Here is an 18,754-nt window from a genome sequence, read left to right as displayed (position 1 = left end):
CCAAAAATCCTCACAAAACCAATATTTTTGGGACATTTAATATAAAAACACAGCATATTATTTATCTTGAATGATGGAGTTATTCTTGTCAAAGTTGGTTGTTTTTTGAAAAGTGAAGAACTTTAATTGCATGAATAAATAGATAAAAATACATCTGTGTATTGTGTTGGGAGTTGGCCATTTGTAATCTGAAGCACAAGTAAATACCTCTCACCATCCTTTCATCACCAGCACTCTGACCTCACCCCACCAACAGAGTAAACATGATTTGATCTTGTTCAAATTGTGAGAATTTGTGGGTTGCTGAAAACTTGAGAGCTGCCACTCTACATTGCCATCTCCCCAATAACACCACTCCCATAAAGACACTCAATACAAACAAGCACTTTCCATCCCACCCACTTCCAACACTGACCCAACAACCAACCCACTCCTGACACCCACTATTCCTCCCACTCCTGACACCCACTATTCCTCCCACTCCTGACACCCACTATTCCTCCCACTCCTGACACCCACTATTCCTCCCACTCCTGATAACCACTATTCCTCCCACTCCTGAAACCGCCCATCATCCCACCCACTCCAGACGCCCACCAAACCACTCCCAACACCCACTTTACCACTCATTCACAACACTCGCCAACCCTCCCACTTGCGACATCCATCCACCAGTGAAGTATGTAGTAATGGCAGAGAAGAGAAGATTATGGGATGGGGGGAAAAGAGATACAGCCAGGCATTTATTGACCAGAACATAAGTAATGAAGGATGAGAGGAAGCCAAGAGAAATAGAGAGAAAAAGTAAGAGGAAATGTTAAGAGGGACAGGAAATGAAGTTGGGAGGGAATAAGAAATAAGACTAGGGCAAGAGCATAATCAGACACAGCAAGAAATTAGGCCTAATCACAATGGAGAGAAAAGAACTCAGTGGAATGAGTGTGACTAGGCCAATACTCACAAATGCCACCCGCTGCAAGGAATGGGACTAGCCCAACAGGAGACTTCCTCCCTTGCCTCAAAAGCAGCTTGGTAGATATGAGTACAGTATTATAAAAATTTGTACACAAGTATAGATGGCATTACAAATAAAGGAGTAGAGTTGGAAGAACAGGTGGCAGAACTGCATTCTCACATATTCACAGTTACAGAGACAAAACTAATGAAAATAATTGAAGATGCAATCTTCCCAAGATGATAACAGGTAGTAAGAAAAGAAAGAATAAACAGTGGGTGGAAGAAAATAGTAGTAGTAGTCCTACTCATACAGCAACATTGGAGCTTGGAGTAGATAGAGATTCTGGAGGTAATTGACCAGAATGATTTTATACTAAGTATGATAACAATGAGAACAATGTAGATAGTGGTAGGTGTTATTTATAGCCCTCCATAAACTGCAGAAAGGTCAAAGGAGAAATCTGATAAATCCAATGAAACTTACCTGAAGATAATAGAAAAGGCAGCCACATTGACAAGAAGAGCCAAAGCAAAGATCTAAGGAGTAAAAGAAGACAGAAAAGACATGTTAACAGTACAGTATAGTGACATGGCTATGGAGGTAAATAAGGAGGCAGTAAACAGAGAACAGGAATGAGTACAGGAAGGCAGCACAGAAGCAGTTTGAAAATGACATTGTGGCAAAAGCAGAGTCAACGTAAGCTATTGCACAGCCATATATGCAGTAAAACAAGGTAAGAGACCATGTGATTAGATAGCAGGGACAGAGATTATCACTCTTGGAGAATGACAAAGCAGTGCGTGAAGAACTCGACAAGATGTTCCAGGAAATCTTCAAACCTGAACCAGATTGGTGACCAAGTAGGGGTGACAACACTAGACAGAATTGAAGCTAATGTAGAATAGGTAAAAAGACAGCTGAGGAACTGGATGTAACAAAAACAGTAGGACCAGTCTCATTAACATGCATTCCATGCAAGATTCTAGAAAAAGTCATCAGAAAAGGGATTGTAGAACATTGAGGGAGCAAGTTTTTTAATAGGCACATCACACTTTCAGAGAAAAAGAAAATCATGCTTAACAAACTTGATTGAATTCTATGACAGGATCACCAAAATAAGACATGAGAATGAAGGATGGGTAAGGTCCATCTTCCTAAACCACCACAAAGCTTTTGATACAGTTCCTCACAAAAGACTAATACACAAGGAGAGAAAAGCGAGGATAACATGATTGGATATGGGAGTACTTGATGGACAGGAAACAAAAGGTCATACAGTATTCAGAAGATATGTCAGGCTGGAAAGTGGTGTTCCACAGGGCTCTGTCCTAGGGCCAGTGCTGTTTTTGATTTATATACATGACCTCATAGAGGAAGTGAGCACATACTTCTCAATGTTTGCAGATGATGCAAAGTTAATGAGGAGAGTACGAAGTGAAGAGAGTGCTTCTCTCTTCACTACCACCTTAACAAACTTCAGGAGTTGGCAAATAAATGGCTACTGGAATTCAGTCCAAACAAGTGCAAAGTAATGAAAATGGGTAAACAAGATAAAAGACCTGTATTTAACTATACTCTACCATAAAGGGAAGGCAGGAACAATAAGAGAAATAGACCTGGGAGTAGACTTAATCCAAACACTAACAGCAGAAGCTCATGTGAACAGGCTAATATCAGCAGCATATGGGAAGTTAGCAAACATAAGAATGTCGTTTAAAAATCTAAACAAGGAGGATTTTAAGTTCATACACACTACCTATGTGTGACTATTGTTTGAGTATGCAGCTCCAGCATGGAACTCTTAGCGTGTGAAGCAAAAGCAGAAACTTTGAGAAAATTCACAGGTTTGTAACTAGATGAGTACTAGAATTGAGAGGCCTCAGCTATGAAGACAGGTTGAGAGAACTCAGCCACACAACCTTAGAGAAGAAACAGAGGGACTATGATAACTATATACAAAGTTTTAAGAGAATAGATAAAGTAGATAAAGGTAGCCTATTTAAATTAAAAAGAGGTAGGACAAAGGGACATAGGTGGGAACTGGACATGTAATTGAGTCAGAAATGTAAAGAAGTTCTTGTTCCCTGTATAGATTATAGGCAAGTGAAGGCACTGAAGGAAGAGGTTGTTGAAATGAATTTCATCCACAACTTTAAAATAAAATATGATGAAAATGTTAATGTTGAGAGGGGTAATTAGCATTCTACGTATGAACGGCTAGGAGGCAGGGCATAGCTCTCACTTTCCTGTAGTCACTGATAGGTAAAGCACCAACCCACCCCACCGACCAACCAGCCAACTCCTGACAAACACCCAACAGGCTGGCTGGCTGCCTGTCTGACAATAGAAAAGAAGTTGCTAGTTGGCTCATCCTCTCCCCTACCTCCCTCCCTCTCTGTTCTCCCCTCCTTACTTTCCTCACACCCAGTCTCTTCCCTCAAGGCCCCTCCCTCCCATTCCCTACCCCCTGACACTCCCATTTGACTGCCTGCCTGGCTGCTATACAACAGCAATAGCAGAGAAATAGGTGAAGGTATAAACATAAGAAATGTGTCGACTTATGCCAACAGCTAGGGGTGGCAAGCACGAAGGAAAACAAACTCACAACTAGTCTACCACTCACACTAGTTGCACCAACACATTCATTTAAAATTACCTTGATCTGTTAGAACTTTGGGAACAAAGTGGATTTTTTTTATGGGTGTGATCATAGTACACTGTTGACTGGGGCAGTGTGTGCTAACATAACACTAGTGGTTCAAGTGTGTGTGTGTAATTACCTAAGTGTAGTTACAGGATGAGAGTTACACTCGTGGTGTACCGTCTTCCCAGTACTTTTTGTCCTATAACGCTTTGAAACTTCTGACCGTTTTGGCCTCCACCACCTTCTCACTTAGCTTGTTCTAACCATCTACCACTCTGTTTGAAAAAAAACTTTCTAATATTTTTTTGGTACCATTCTTTCCATAGCTTGAATCTGTGACCCCTTATTCTTGAAGATGCTGGTTTCAGAAATTCCTCTTTGTCAATTTGGTTGATTCCTGTTTATATTTTGTAAGTGGTGATCATATCACCTCTTTTTCTTCTCTCTTCTAGCTTTGGCATATTTAATGTGTGAAGCCTCTCCTCATAACTCTTGTTTTTCAGTTCTGGAAGCCATTTTAATTCAAACTAATAATTTGTTGTGTAGGGGACAGGCAGCCAGAGTGTATCCATAAATGTTAGGCTTATATCGAGGTTCCCCCTTCCCTAGGGGCAAATTACTGACCCCACTCAGGATGCAACTCCACAAGCTGACTAACTCCTGATTACCTACTTACTGCTAGGCGAACAGGCCCATTAGGTGATAGGAACTGCTATTTTGAGTCGAGAACAAACCTGGCTGTATTACCGGGACCCCTAAACTTATATCTTCGTAGGATGCCTTTGCACCTTTTCCAGTTTATTAACCCTTAAACTGCGCAACGCGCCTGCAGGCTCACGTCTGGTTTGCGCAACGCGCCTCCGGGTATTTGTATTTTTCACGTTCCATTCAAAACTCCCGCGGCTACATGGGGTTCACATCAGCTTCCTCAGGGCTCTTGTAAACAGACGCCATCTTAAAAAAAAATCGTGGTCCACATTCCCGGGTGTGGGAGCCTCAGTAGTGTGTGAGCAACCAAGGCTGGCGCTCGCAGCATGAGCGCACAGCACTGCTGTTCAGCATGTGACCACAGCATCGCCTAATAATGTCAAAATATATATATAACTTGTATTATTTAGCTATGATAGTGTTATATTAGAGCCTGAGTGTGATAATGACTGGGTACAATGTTCAAATATCAGTGATTCAATGCTGTTCACGATGTTCACAGCGCTAGCCACAGCACCACAGCATTATTTCGTTCATCTAGGAATCTTCAAATGATTTCTTAGGTTCCTTTTCAAAATAAACGTGTGGTCAATTATTCATTTACAGGAATTAGTGACCAGGATTGTGATAATAGCAGGAATGTGGTTATAATTAGCGTTGTGCGTAGTATTGTGGAAGGAGGAATTTTGATGAGGGAGGGAGGGCGAGAATTGAGGAAGCCTCATTGTGTGTGTGGCTGCCACTCTTGTTTTGCTCACCATACTAGCTTAGTGGTTCGCTATGGGCAACACATATGTACATGGGTATATATAGTGTAAGAACAGCAACAGGAGAATGTTGAGAGGAGCTATTTTGGTGAGGGAGGTGACGTAATCGTAGCGTCGTCTGCTGTGTGATTTTTCATGCAGTGTATGGTGGCCACTGTACTGTTTGGACACAATACCGGCTTACTTACATAGTTCTGGTAAATAAAACATGTAGATAGGTATATAGAACATGTGTAATAAGAACTATAACAATATGGTGGGAGGAGCAATGTTGGCGAGTAAGATGTTGGAGTGAGGGAGACAGGCTGGGTGTGGCTGCTCTCACTCGAGGTGTTCTGAATGTGTTGATGGCCAAATGCTCTTGTTGGCCCATACGAGGCAGCTGCTATTGGCCCATACGAGGCAGCTGCTGTTGGCCCATACGAGGCAGCTGCTGTTGGCCCATACGAGGCAGCTGCTGTTGGCCCATACGAGGCAGCTGCTGTTGGCCCATACGAGGCAGCTGCTGTTGGCCCATACGAGGCAGCTGCTGTTGGCCCATACGAGGCAGCTGCTGTTGGCCCATACGAGGCAGCTGCTGTTGGCCGATACGAGGCAGCTGCTGTTGGCCCATACGCGGCAGCTGCTATTGGCCCATACGCGGCAGCTGCTATTGGCCCATACGCGGCAGCTGCTATTGGCCCATACGCGGCAGCTGCTATTGGCCCATATGCGGCAGCTGCTATTGGCCCATACGGGGCAGCTGCTATTGGCCCATACGGGGCAGCTGCTATTGGCCCATACGGGGCAGCTGCTCTTGGCCCATACGGGGCAGCTGCTATTGGCCCATACGGGGCAGCTGCTGTTGGCCCATACGAGGCAGCTGCTGTTGGCCCATACGAGGCAGCTGCTGTTGGCCCATACGAGGCAGCTGCTGTTGGCCCATACGAGGCAGCTGCTGTTGGCCCATACGAGGCAGCTGCTGTTGGCCCATACGAGGCAGCTGCTGTTGGCCCATACGAGGCAGCTGCTGTTGGCCCATACGAGGCAGCTGCTGTTGGCCCATACGAGGCAGCTGCTGTTGGCCCATACGAAGCAGCTGCTACGCGGTGTTCTGAATGTGTTGATGGTGAATGTATATAGTGTGTAAGTAGATTGTATATATACACAAATTAGCATGATACATAGTAAATATGTGCTGCATATGTGTACACAAGTTTCATGCACGTAACACAGTGTCTACGGACAGTACGGATGTTGTACTGCGATATTATAGTGTATGTGTTCATTATACATTGGATTGGCACATAAAAACAATGAAAATGTATTTGGAAAGGTGCGCAAAAAATGAACGAAAATATATTCGCGGCAACTCGCGCGCCCCGCCCCGAGCGCCCCACCGCCCCTGAGAGCTTACGGCACGGGCGCACGGGGAATGATGACGTCACGCCCCAACTTCCAAACCCCATAGCAGCCAAAGTAAGTACAATTTCGCTTTTTTTTTACATACCCATACTGAGGGAAGGGTTTTTGACACTTTAAAAAGAAAAAAGAATTTTTTCCAGAGAATTTATTTCCTGCGCACTGCGGGGGTGTCACATTTGGAGGCAACGCAGTTAAGGGGTTAATGTGCTTCTTGAGATTTGGTCGCCATAGAACTGCTGCAAAATTCAGTTTTGGTCTCACAAAAGTCATGATCAGTTTCTTGAGTATTTCACCATCCATATAATTAAAACCGAGTCTGAAGTTGGAAAACGACACATATGCTTCTCACACAATGTTCTTTGTGTTCCTCTGGAGACAGCTTACTATCAAAAGCACCCCAAGATCTCATTCTTTATTAGAGTTCTTTAATTCCTTTTCTTATAATTTATAAGTTTTGTGTGGTTTATTTTCTCCGATTCCACATTCCATAAGGTGGCAATTATTTACATTGAATTCCATTGGCCACATGCCGCTCCAAGAACTTGTTTTATATAGATCAATTTGAATAGCATTACAATCATCTGCGTCTCTAATCTTCCCCAGTATCTTAGCATTATCAGCAAACGTATTCATATAATTTTGTATTCCTTCTGATAGATCATTTAAGTTGACGATGAACATTACTGGTGCAAGAACTGAACCCTGCGAGACTGCTAGTAACACTCCTCCAGTCAGATACATTGCCGCTGATTACCACTCTCATCTTCGTTAAAAAAAAAAAAAAATCATCCATGTCAGAATTCTCCCTGTCACCCCTCCAGCATGTTCCAGTTTCCTAAACAACCTCTTGTGTGGAACTCTGTCAAAAACCTTTCTTAGGTCCAGATGGACAGTCAACCCAACCATCTCTTTCCTGTAGAATCTTTGTGGCTCTATCATAAAAACTAAGTAGATTTGTTACACATGATCTTCCTGTTCGAAAACCATACTGTCTGTCCGTTATTATGTTATTACTCTACAGTGTTTTACCCACTTGGCTTTAACTATTTTTTCTAGCGTTTGGACTACCATGCGTGTTAATGATATGGGTCTATAATTTAGAAGGCCTTCTGTTACCATTTTTATAAATTGGAACTGTTTGCCCTTTCCCATATATCTGCTAAAGTTCTTGTGTACAAGGATGTCTGGAATATCAATTGGAGTGGAATGTCTAGCTCAGTTGCACATTCATGCAGCACACAAGGTGAAACTCCATCTAGTCCAACTGCTTTATTTTGCCCTAGCCCCTTAAGTAATTTTTCCACTTTGTCTTGAGACACTTTGGACCCTCTTTGGATGGATATGTTTTTATAAGGAAAAACATTAGTTGGTGCATTCATGTAATGGGGCTTCCCTGTACTACTAAAGATAGCATTTTACTATTACCTGTACTGCGGTATGAGCATTATCATTTACTAGTCAAGTTGAATAAATAAACCAATACACAAACTTCTGTTATTGTTGCTCGATACCCCTAACTGGAATTTAGGGGGTGCACAACTCACACAGAAATTACAGAAGAGATTAAAATAATGTAAAGTTAGAAAATAGAAGGGTTTATCATATATAACAAGACTGTAATGACACTATATCCATTCTTTTACTTGTATTTAATAAATCAGAGATATAAGCTCACTTCTTTGAAGCTTTATATCTGTAATGATTGGCACTCTTTATTTTTTCTTTCTTTCTTTCTTTATTTTATCTTGATTTATTTGTAGCAATAATTATCATCTACACTCTTAAAGTTTTCATAGACATTTTGTACTTATTATGTATTGTCTATAATAATTCTCTTTCTTATTGCTTTACTGATATTTTCCAAGACCTTAACATGTTCAACAGATCTGTCCACATCTAAGTTCTTATGTGTTGGACATTTTCCCCAACTACTTCATAGATCCCTTACTGAGATTTTCTTGCCAGCAACATATCAATATGTGTTACATTATCCATGTGACTTTTCAGTGTTTTGTGTCTCACGTATTTTGTGTCTCTTAGATTCTTTTTTCTTCTTTCTGTTGGGCATTTCATTTGGCATTTCATGTGGTTTTCACCATTTTTAGCTATTATGGGAACTACATTGATGTGTTCAGAATCAAGAAATATATTTCTATGCAGTACCTCTGCAATGTGTCAATTTATTTTCTTCAAAATTCAACGTATGTTTTGCAGTAAATTTTTGTTTACCATTCACCACAAGTGATTTCCCATCTTTTAATTTAAAAAAAAATTTCTGGGGGGAGCCCCTTTGGCTCCCCGGAGCTTACTAGGCTGATATGCTAATGTCAGCCTTTGGCATCAGTCATGTGTACGGAGTTCTGTGGGTCTACCGGGGACCACGAGCCAGAACCTGGCCCCCCTCAGAGAGGCATGGGGAGCAATGGCCTATTGAAACCCCCATGTGGTTGGAAGCATTCTATGTCTGCCATCGACCGGGTCAGGCACCCAGAAAGGTAAGCATCCCAAAACGAACCCCTATTCTGGTGAAATTATTGCTACCACAAGCCGAACAAGTGGATAGAACTCCCCTAAAAGAAACAAGCTAACGAGCATGACCTCACACGTCGCCGCGCCACTGTCTGCGCAGCTCACCCCCCCCCCTTCCCATCCCTAGGAGGGGTAAGGGGGAGCCCCAGACCCCCCATGCCGGCTATCCACCCTTCAGTTCTAAGGATGATGCTAGAGGCTGAGGTCGTGTGCTCTGGCTCCGATGGTTGTTTCAGCACTGCACTTAAGTGTGTGGTGACTGTCTTCTATGTGGTGCGTGAGTCGGGAGTGATTCACCAGTACTTGGGCTGCATGCACCCAGGGTTTCCTTCCCTAGGTGCCCTGTAGCTACTGCCCTTGGGGCTTGGGGCCACCTTCCACAAGTTCCTTGGGTTCTGCCCCTGCTAAGCCGTTTACTGCTTGGTTTTCGGCCGCCCTTTGTGTGCTAGGGTGTTCTGTCTCCCTTGTTCACCTTAGGGTAGGGGTCAGTTTGCACTGATAGGGGCGCAGGGTACTGCGCAACTTGTTTTCACCGATCATAGCGGCGGGCTCTGTTCCGCCTGGGTACATTGTCCTCTTGCGGGGTTTTCTTTTTCTTTTTCTTTGTCTGCCTGGTAGGGGGGGGGGGTCTGCCTTGGTTCTTACTTCCTGTGTGCTGATTACCCTTCCTTCTTCTGGTGGTTCCCCCTGCTAGGTCCCCGTGAGTGTACACGTCTTGGGGGTTCAGTTCCTACAAAGTTGTTTGGTAGACTTGGGCGCCGGTTAGCAGTACCCTGGGATTACCTGGGCGTGAATTCCGTTAAACACTCAGGACCCTGGGAAACCCCTAGGGGGCGTGTGGGTCCATTGGATGTGTCCCCGGAGTCCCCGCTTGCTTCGTGCGAGTTCAAGGGCTGCTCTGTCCCCTCGAATCAGGGTGACCCTCACGGTTTTTGCCTCCGTCATACTGCCTGTTGGGTCGGTGACACTTTCGACCCTGAGTCATGCGAGTTTTGTTGCTTGCTAAGGACTCAGTTTACCCACTCTCATGATGATATTCTACGGGTACAGACAGCGCAGGCATTGCATGTGCGTTTTAGGTTGCAACGTGCTAGGTTGGTTGCTCCTGGATGCCCCAAGGCTGCCCCGTTTTTCCTATAGGGACCCGGACTTGGGGGTGGTGGTCGCTTCGACCTTGGTTCAGTCTGCGCCCCCTCGTCCTTCCCCTGCTGTGGTTCGTTCTGGTCCTTCCCCCCCACCCCTGCTTCTGGTTCTGAAACGTCTGAGGGTTTCGGAGTCGGGGCAGGGTTTAGATGGTCTTGAGTCTCGGGCAGTCCTGGGGAGATGCCCCTTCTGGAGTAGCAACGGAGGCATTTGAGCCTGTTCCTCTAGCCGTGTTGTAAGAGTCTGCCAGTGGGCTCCCTTCCTTAGTACTTTTCCGGCTGCCCCGGCTTTTTCTTGTAAGGCTGGGGCTTTGGGGGACGGCTCAGCCACGACTTGGCCACGGGGCCTGCCGTGTGGGTTCCCGGGGTTGGAGAGGGGCTGACTTGGGGGGTCTCAGGCCCCGTAGGGCCCCGACGGGGTTTTCTACCCTCTGGGTGGGGCTTGTGGTTACGAGAGGTGGGGTTTTTCTTCCCCTTTCTCCGTACGAGTTGTTGGGTGTCGGCTCCTCCCCGGTTCAGTTTGCTGGCCCCCCGAGTCCATCGTTCCGTCCTGGTGGTGGGTACTCTTGTTTGTTTCTTCACCCTTCTTCCTTGGGACGGGACTTCTCCGTCATGTTCCTCTCTTCTCGGGGTTCTGCATGACTTTTGGTTTCGGGTGCGACTGTGCCTTCTGTGCCTTCGTGCTTAGTGCTTGCTTGTGTGTGTTTCCGAAGGTTCGGGAAGGTTTTTGCTTCTTCCCGTATTATTGGAATGTCTGTCGTCTTCCGGTCTGGCTTCCCTCCAGTCCTTTCTCAGTCTTGTTGGACTTCTTCCGTGCTTCTTATCGGTTTTCGGTCCTGTCTCATTCTTTTGTAATTCTTTTCTTTATGTGCTCTGTCTCGACACTGTTCATTCTCTTTCCATACTCCTCGTTGGCGCCTCCCTGCTGAGTGGATTATGCAGTTTGGCCCTTGTGTTCTGCGCATGTGCCGTGGGAGTTTTTGGTCTGGGTGGAGTGCGCAAGTGCTGGTGTTTTGCGTCCTTTTCTCTCGGGGTGCTTTGCCTCTCGCTCTTCTTCATTCTCCAGTCCGTGCCCTATAGCTACTAAGGTGTTCTGGATTGCAGCTATCGGGAGGACGCTGGGGTTTTCCCTGTGTTATGGGTGTGGGGCGTCTCCTTCGCCTCTACCCTGCTCTTCCCCTGCATGTGTGGCTCTGGTCTTCTTCCCCTGGCAGTGCTCCTGGAATCTTCTCGGCTACGTTGTGTTGTGACACATTCGTGCCTACGTTCAACAGGTGAGTTTCTGCAGTCTGGCATCTCTTTCGGCCAAGCGCTGGTTCGTGGTTTTTATATGAGAATATACGACCATCAGCGCACAGGTGACTGCAGAGGTCCTGTTGGCCCATACGTGGCAGCTCCTATTTCTACCCATCCAGTCCCACTCATGTGCATATCCATCCCATGTTTGAGTCAATCAAGGGGGGCCCCACCTCATACATGTTATGAGGTACAATGGTGAAGGTGAAGGTTATGTGGTAAGTGTTCCTGTGTCAGGATGTTATGAGGTAACATTTTGCCGCAGTTTTGTGACAGGGGATGCGTGTTGGGGATTGATTGTGGCATTTTGTTTGCCCCTTGCGTTCTTTTTCCTGGGGCCTTCCTTGTGTGTGTGTGTGTGTGTGTGTGTGTGTGTGTTCTTTGTTATGCGGGGGATCTCGGCTCCGTTTCTCGTGGTCTTATCTGGGTCCCTCATTCCTTTCCTGTCTTGGGGTGCCTGGCTTAGCCCTTCTGTGTACATTGGATTCTCTGTACTCACCTAGTTGTACTTATCTGGTTGTACTTACCTAGTTGTGTTGCAAGGGTTGCGCTCTGGATTTTTGGTTCCGCCGCTCGCCTGTCATTCGACTAGTGCACGGGTTCCTGAGCCTACTGGGCTCTGTCATGTCTGCACTTGAGGCTGTGTGTGGAGTCAGCCTCCACTACTTCCCTTCCTCATGCATTCCATTTGTTTACCACTCTGACACTGGAATACTTCTTTCTAGTGTTTCTATGGCTCCATTAGGCACTCAATTCCACCTGTCTCCTGGTGTGTGTGCCCCTTGTGTTCAATAGTCTGTCTTTCTCTAGCCTTTCATTTCCTCTGGGGGTCTTGAATGTGGTGGTCCTGTCTTCTCTCACTCTTCTGTCTCCCACTGGGGGTGAAGTTTCATTCCCATAGTCTCTCCTCGTTGCTCGTACCCCTCGGTTCGGGTATTAGTCTGATGGCAAACCTTTGCACCTTTTTCAGTTTTAATTGTTTGGACAGGGTCTGCAACTCTGTGTGTTGTTGGCGTGACTTGTTAGGACATGACCTGCAGCTCTGTGGGTTGGTCGTGTCCCTTTAGTTCCCGATTTGCTGCCTGCCTTCTTCGCTACTCATCTTCCTGCTTCACTCTTGTCCCTAGCCGCTGGGCTGGGGCTGTTCTTCGGTTTTTTTCTCGTTTATCCTATGCACTGTTGTGTGTTTTGTTTGTACCTTTTGGCTCTCCTATTGCCGGGTTTGGGTTCCTGTTCCTGGCTTGCCCTGTCTCTTGGCATTTTCCAGGTCTCGTGGTGTCCCTTCTCTGGAGTCTCGCGTCGGACCCGTAGTCTCCGATCTCCTGGCGAGCTCGCTGGCGTTGGGAAGTTTTCTGATCGGCAGACGTTCCATCTCCATCTTTGCCAGTTTGGGTTTCCTTGGATCTTCCTGTGGCTCCACCTCTTCCTATTCTCGATTGGTCCATGGCGGGGCTGGTTCGGTTCTGCCTCGAGTCTCTTACCTTCGGTTAGTTGTCAGGTGGCTTCGTTGTTGGTGTCCCACCTGCGTGCTTCTTCTTGGTGGCAGTGGTTTTTTTTGGCGGTCCTTCCTTTTTCTTTCTGTCCCTTCTTAGGTGACTGCGTTTTGTTGGTGTCGGCTTGTCCTTCTTTTGTGGAGGTTCGGGGCCGTCATCTTGCCACATACTGTCGCCTCATATCGTGCGGCGCTGGCGGAGCCGCTTCAGCTGGCTTTCGGTGTTGATGTTACCTCTGCGCCGTTTCGCAAGCTGCCTCGTGCGTTGTTTCACCTCCGGCCTGCTCATGTGCTGCCTGGGATATCCTGGTCTTTGGACAGCGTGCTCTTTTTTCTTTCTTCTCCTCAGTTTGTTGTGGCCCCTTCGGTTAAGGATTGTTTCTTGCAGGCTCTTTCCTGTTGGCATTAGCCTCTAGGGGTCGGGTCGGTGAGCTTCATGCTCTCTTCCGGCGCTGGGGTTTCTGCTCCTTCGGTCGTGGCGATAGGTTTGTTCGTTTGCAGCCGTCTCCTCCTTTTCTAGCATAGAATGAGACTGCTGCTTTCCGGAGGGGTCCTTGGGTGGTTGTTGCTTGGTTGGTCGGAGTGCATCATATTTTGTTTCTGGTTGCGGCCCTCCGCCGTTGTTTGCGCGCCACAGCTTCTATGTCCGGGGATGCGCTTTGGGTTGTTCCGGTTTCCCTTCTTCCCTGTTCGTAGGTGTGGGTCTCCTGGGTCGTCTGCAGAATTATTCAGGCTCACCAGACTGCGGTTTGTCCCCGTGCTCATGACGTTCACAAGTTCGCTGCTCTTGCCACTGTCTTAGACAACATGTTTTAGGCTGACTTTTGGGCACGGGGCTTTTGGTGGTTGAACAGGGTCCTGGCTGCTCGTTACCTTGTGGATGTTCCTGGGCCCAGTCGGGCCTGTGTCGCTTTGGGTTGGTGGTTGCAGCCAGTTGTCTCGACTTTGAGTTGAGGAGTGAGCAGCGACCGCCTCCCGGGTAAGTCCCTATTATTTCCTCTGTGGGTAGTTAGCTCCAGGTTTGACATCCAGCCTCAGAACTGAAGGGTCAATAGCCAGCGTGGGGGGGTCTGGGGCTCCCCCTTCCCCCTCCCTGGGAGGGGGGAGCTGCGCAGACAGCAGCGCGGCGACATGTGACATCATGCTCGTTTGCTCGTTTCTTTAAGGGGAGTTCTGTCCACTTGTTCGACTTGTGGTAGTAATAATTTCACCAGAATAGGGGGTTTGTTTTGGGATGCTTACCTTTCTGGGTGCCTGACCCGGTCGATGGCACCCAGATATAGAGTGCTTCCAACCACACGGGGGTTTCTATAGGCCATTGCTCCCCATGCCTCTCTGAGGGGGCCAGGTTCTGACTCGTGGTCCCTGGTAGGCCCAACAGAACTCCATACCGACTGATACAGACTGATGCCAAAGTCTGACATTAGCATATCAGCCTAGTAAGCTCCGGGGAGCCTCCGAGTCTCACCCAGAAAATGGCGTTTCATTACATTCAATGCTGGTTTTTTACAATTTTATGTTTGAGACATGGCTCCTATATTTCTCTTTCAGATTCATCTTTGCAGATACTGGTTTTGCTGCCTACTTTTTTTTCTTCTCTATCTTGGCTATTTCCAGGTTTTAAGGGCACAAAACAAATTTGAAGCATGAGGGACCTCCCTGTTTTTCTGGGTTGGGAGCCCCAGTGGCTCCTTGAAGCTCCGGTGAAACAAAACACTGATATAGTGCCATATTACTAGGTGCCATCAGTCATGGAGTTCTTATTGGCTTACCGGGGATCATGAGCCAGAACCTGGCCCCCTCAGAGAGGCTCAGAGAGTGGTGGCACTATGAAAACCTTTTCTGTTAAGTTATTCATGCCTGCCACCACTACGGAAAGGTACCCAGAAAGTCAGTGAAACAAAAGAGACACGGACTTGCTTGGTTAGAAATGAAACCACTTCGTTAGAAATGAGATTGCAGCCTCAAAACTACCAAAAGAACTCCCCCAACAATGTAAGCAAATGATAAAAAATGTGTGAAACTAGTGTGTGCTTAAACACGTCATTCAAAGCATTATATGACAGTGCTGTGAAGATGGGACACCATGAGCATAGCTCTCATCCTGTAACTACACTTACGTAATTACCACCTCTGCCTCTCATTTAGGGGGAAGAGGGAGGCAGACCGGGTCAGCCGACTGCTCCACCATCAGATCTTACGCTAATGTAGGACAGTGTTGGTCGCCCTCTCAGCTCACTCTGGCTCCAGTCTCCTGTCTTTAGCTAAGTGGTGTTTGCTTTTGAGGCTGTTCTTGTGCACATTTGTGCAGCATGAGCCAGGAGTTTGGTGTACTTGGAGCTGCATGTGCTCATGGGGATTTTCCCTGTGTGCTCCGTAAGCGCTACCCTTGCCCAGTTCAGGGTTCTCTTCCCTGGTGTGTTTGGGATACACTCCCTTAAGGGGTCTTCTCACTTGGGATGGCCCTTGCCCTTCAGGTATGCTGGTTATTTTGACGGTCTGTAATCAGGGGTGCTGAATGAGTGTACAGGGGTTACTAGCATAGCATTCCCAGTGCCTGGGCTTCCTTCAGAGAACAGTCTCCCTGCAGGCCCTGGAAAACCCCCTGGGGCTCGGTTGTACTATGTGTACCTCTTCCAAGCCCACTCTTGATTATGCGAATTAATGGAGTGTTCGTTGTCTATGCCACAGGGCGACATTTGTACTTTCTGTCTCTGCCATGCTGCCTGCTTGGTCAAAGACATCTTCAACTCTGAGTCATGTGGGACTTGTTCCCACACATCTTCTTGAGGTTATCTTGATATGATTTCGGGGCTTTTTAGTATCCCCGTGGCCCGGTCCTCGACCAGGCCTCCACCCCCAGGAAGCAGCCTGTGACAGCTGACTAACACCCAGATACCTATTTTACTGCTAGGTAACAGGGGCATAGGGTGAAAGAAACTCTGCCCATTGTTTCTCGCCGGTGCCTGGGATCGAACCCAGGACCACAGGATCACAAGTCCAGCATGTTGTCCACTCGGCCGACCGGGGAGCCGGTCGGCCGAGCGCCGGGAGTCATGAACACATGACTCAGTTCAATTTCCCTCTGCCCTCTTGAAGTTCTGAGGTATCATTCAGTGATTTCTTTGCATTTCTGGTTATGCAGCGGTCTAGGTTGGTTGCCCTGGTTTTGCCCCGCTTGGTAGTTAGGGACTCAGATTTGGAGGTTCATTACTTCTACCGTGGTTCCATCCACACCACCTCTTCCTTCCCTGGTGGGTAGTGTTTGCCCTTTCTCTTTCCCTATTTCCAGCTCCGAAATGTATGAGGGCTCTGCACTTATATCCTGGGCAATGGGCATGGACAATGGTTCTGCTCCAGGGCCCTCATCTGCGATTCCTGGGGCTTTGGGGAAACTGCCTGGGGCCCTTGGGTCTCTCTTGATCCTTTGCAGGCATTCAGGCCTTCTACAGAGGGTTTTGTCTTGCAGGGTGTTGGAGTTTTCCTATTTCCTCTTCCTGTATGTGTTCACTTTGGATGTGGCTCCCCTAGAGTTCATTTCCGAGTGCTTTTGAGTTCTTCATGCTTGTCCTTTCAGAGGTTTCTTATCTTTAAAGTTTCCCAACAGAGTCTCGAGTTCTTTTCTGCACAACCTGGTTTTGCCTCAGTGTTGGGCCCGGTCTCTCTTGAGTTTGGTCCTTCACCACTTTTGGGTGCATTTTGATGGTTTGGAATCGTCCTGGCTAGCAGACTGTCCATTGGTTACCCTTGGGGCTTGGCGTGGTTCTGTCGTCCCCACACGCTTAAGAGGCGGGAGGTGTCTCCTGTGTTGTAGGTGTTCTGAGGAGTTCTTTCGAGTCCACTCAATGTATGCCTGTTTGCTTCTGCTTTCTCCCATGATGTGGGTCTCATGCAGCTGCATGCTCAGGTCCCTCAGTTGCTGGCTGCATTACTTTCGGATGTCCTTTGTGCACTAGGGTTCTGTAGTGTGCTTGGGTGCCTCCTGGAGATTCATTCTGATTGGCTCTCAAGGGACGCTGGGGGACTTGGTGAGGCTCCTCTTGTGGGGGTTTTGGAGTATGCTGCTGCTGTGTTGAATGCCCTTCTTATGCTGCATACTCCAATTCTCTGGTGGGCAGTGGCCACCCTTTTTCCCCCTCCCATCTCACATGTTGGCAGTCTGTGCTGGCTTGGTCTTTGGACTTTACCTGGGCCCTGGCTGTCATTTTCGCTTCTCCCTTTTCTTTGCTCTTGTTCCTGGGGATGTGGTTTCTCAGTATTGGTCTTCTGAGGCCACTGCTTGCTGGCCTGTACTTACCTAGTCGGTCTGTGGCTGACTTGGTGTGTGTGTTCGTGGTGGTTGTTTGGGTAGAATGGAGTCTTGCCTGTAGTTTTTCGAGGTGGGTCCTCCATGAAGGCTCGGATGCATTTCATTGGGCTTTGTCCTCTTCGTCTGGTTAGCGCTATGTTTGCTCTGCTCGGTAGGCTGGTTCTTGAGGTTGCCCTTTAATGGGGCAGTTGGGAGGGAAGAGGGGTAGCTGGCTCAATTTTCCAGCTCTTGGTTCCACAATTTGGGGGCTTTTTGGATCGTTTCTTGTGACCTGTGGTGAAGTTGGTCGGTACCCCCCCCCCCCCTCTTTCGGGATGGTTCAAGGCTTTCGGGGCAGGCCCCCTCCCCTTTGTGAAGTTGGTCGGTCCCCCATCTTTCGGGATGGTTCAAGGCTTTCGGGGCAGGCCCCCTCCCCTTTGTGAAGTTGGTCGGTCCCCCATCTTTCGGGATGGTTCAAGGCTTTCGGGGCAGGCCCCCTCCCCTTTGTTGCTTTGTCTTGAAAGTGGGTGGCTTCAAGTGTGGTTGAAACAACTTCATCTCTTTATTGAGTTTCCTGCATGTTTCTGGTCATGAAACAGGATTCTACATATTACCGGTTTATTCTCATTCTTTCCAGATTGAATCAGTTCATCCTGTGCCCCTCCTTTTGGATGACCACATTGTTCCAGGTCTGGCTCGTTATTGAGCCAGGCTCATGGATGTTATCTCTGGACCTCCAGGATGCATACTGGCACATTCCTATGCAGCCAAGATTCAGGGATTGCTTAGGTTTTGTCGTGGGGCAGTAGACTTTATGCTTTTGGGTTCTCCCATTTGGGCTGAATCTGGCACCTCAAGTTTTTACATGTTAAACTCGAGTTGTAGTGACCCGTTTTCTGTTGTTCGGTGTTAGTGTTGGCCTACCTTGACAACTGGCTGGTGTGGCCTCGCAGCCAGTCTGTTTGTCTGCTAGCCAGGAATCTGGTTCTTTCCCAGCTTGCCGGTTTTAGGTTCTTGGTGAATTGGTAGAAGACCCAGTTTGTTTCATCCCAGGTTTGGAACTGGTTGACTTAGTTTGAGACTTGGTTGGCATCATTTTCACTGCCTCCTGTCACCTCGCTTCAGCTGCAGCACTGCTATCTTTTTGGCTCTGCCTCTTTCGGAGGGTTGGGCTGGTGACATACTTTGCTGGATCGACCTTCTCCTCTGCTCTTTGTGACTGTTTTTTTTTATGCGTGTCTATCTCCATCTTTATAATGATCAGGGGGGGCTGGTTTAATGGTGTCCCATCTGCAATTCTCCTAGCAACAATTTGTTTTGGCTTGGTGTCTTTTCTGCCATTTTGTCTCTTCGTCATTGCTTCTTGGTTCTTATAGGTTCTTCTACTCTTTCTTGACTTTTCCTTGTTCGACATCTTCTGCTGTATGCTGTCAACACCTCTCTTCTTGCGGGGGTTAGGGGAGCCGCTCCGGCATGCATTTCTTTTCGTCTCTGTTTCTCAATCTTTCTCGCACATTATTTTCCCT

The 18,754-nt window shown here is 47.3% G+C and overlaps 1 protein-coding gene across 3 annotated transcripts in view; it reads left to right on the top strand.

The window, feature by feature from the left end:
• The window catches only part of LOC138370890 (PDZ domain-containing protein 8-like), a 213,436-nt gene that overhangs the window by 96,487 nt on the left and 98,195 nt on the right, over positions 1–18,754 (top strand). The gene's annotated exons all lie outside the window — the stretch shown is intronic.

This window comes from Procambarus clarkii, chromosome 33 (genome assembly GCF_040958095.1).
Source record: "Procambarus clarkii isolate CNS0578487 chromosome 33, FALCON_Pclarkii_2.0, whole genome shotgun sequence".
Taxonomy (NCBI): domain Eukaryota; kingdom Metazoa; phylum Arthropoda; class Malacostraca; order Decapoda; family Cambaridae; genus Procambarus; species Procambarus clarkii.
Note: the sequence above shows the minus strand (reverse complement) of the source record. Positions and strands in the feature narration are given on the sequence as shown.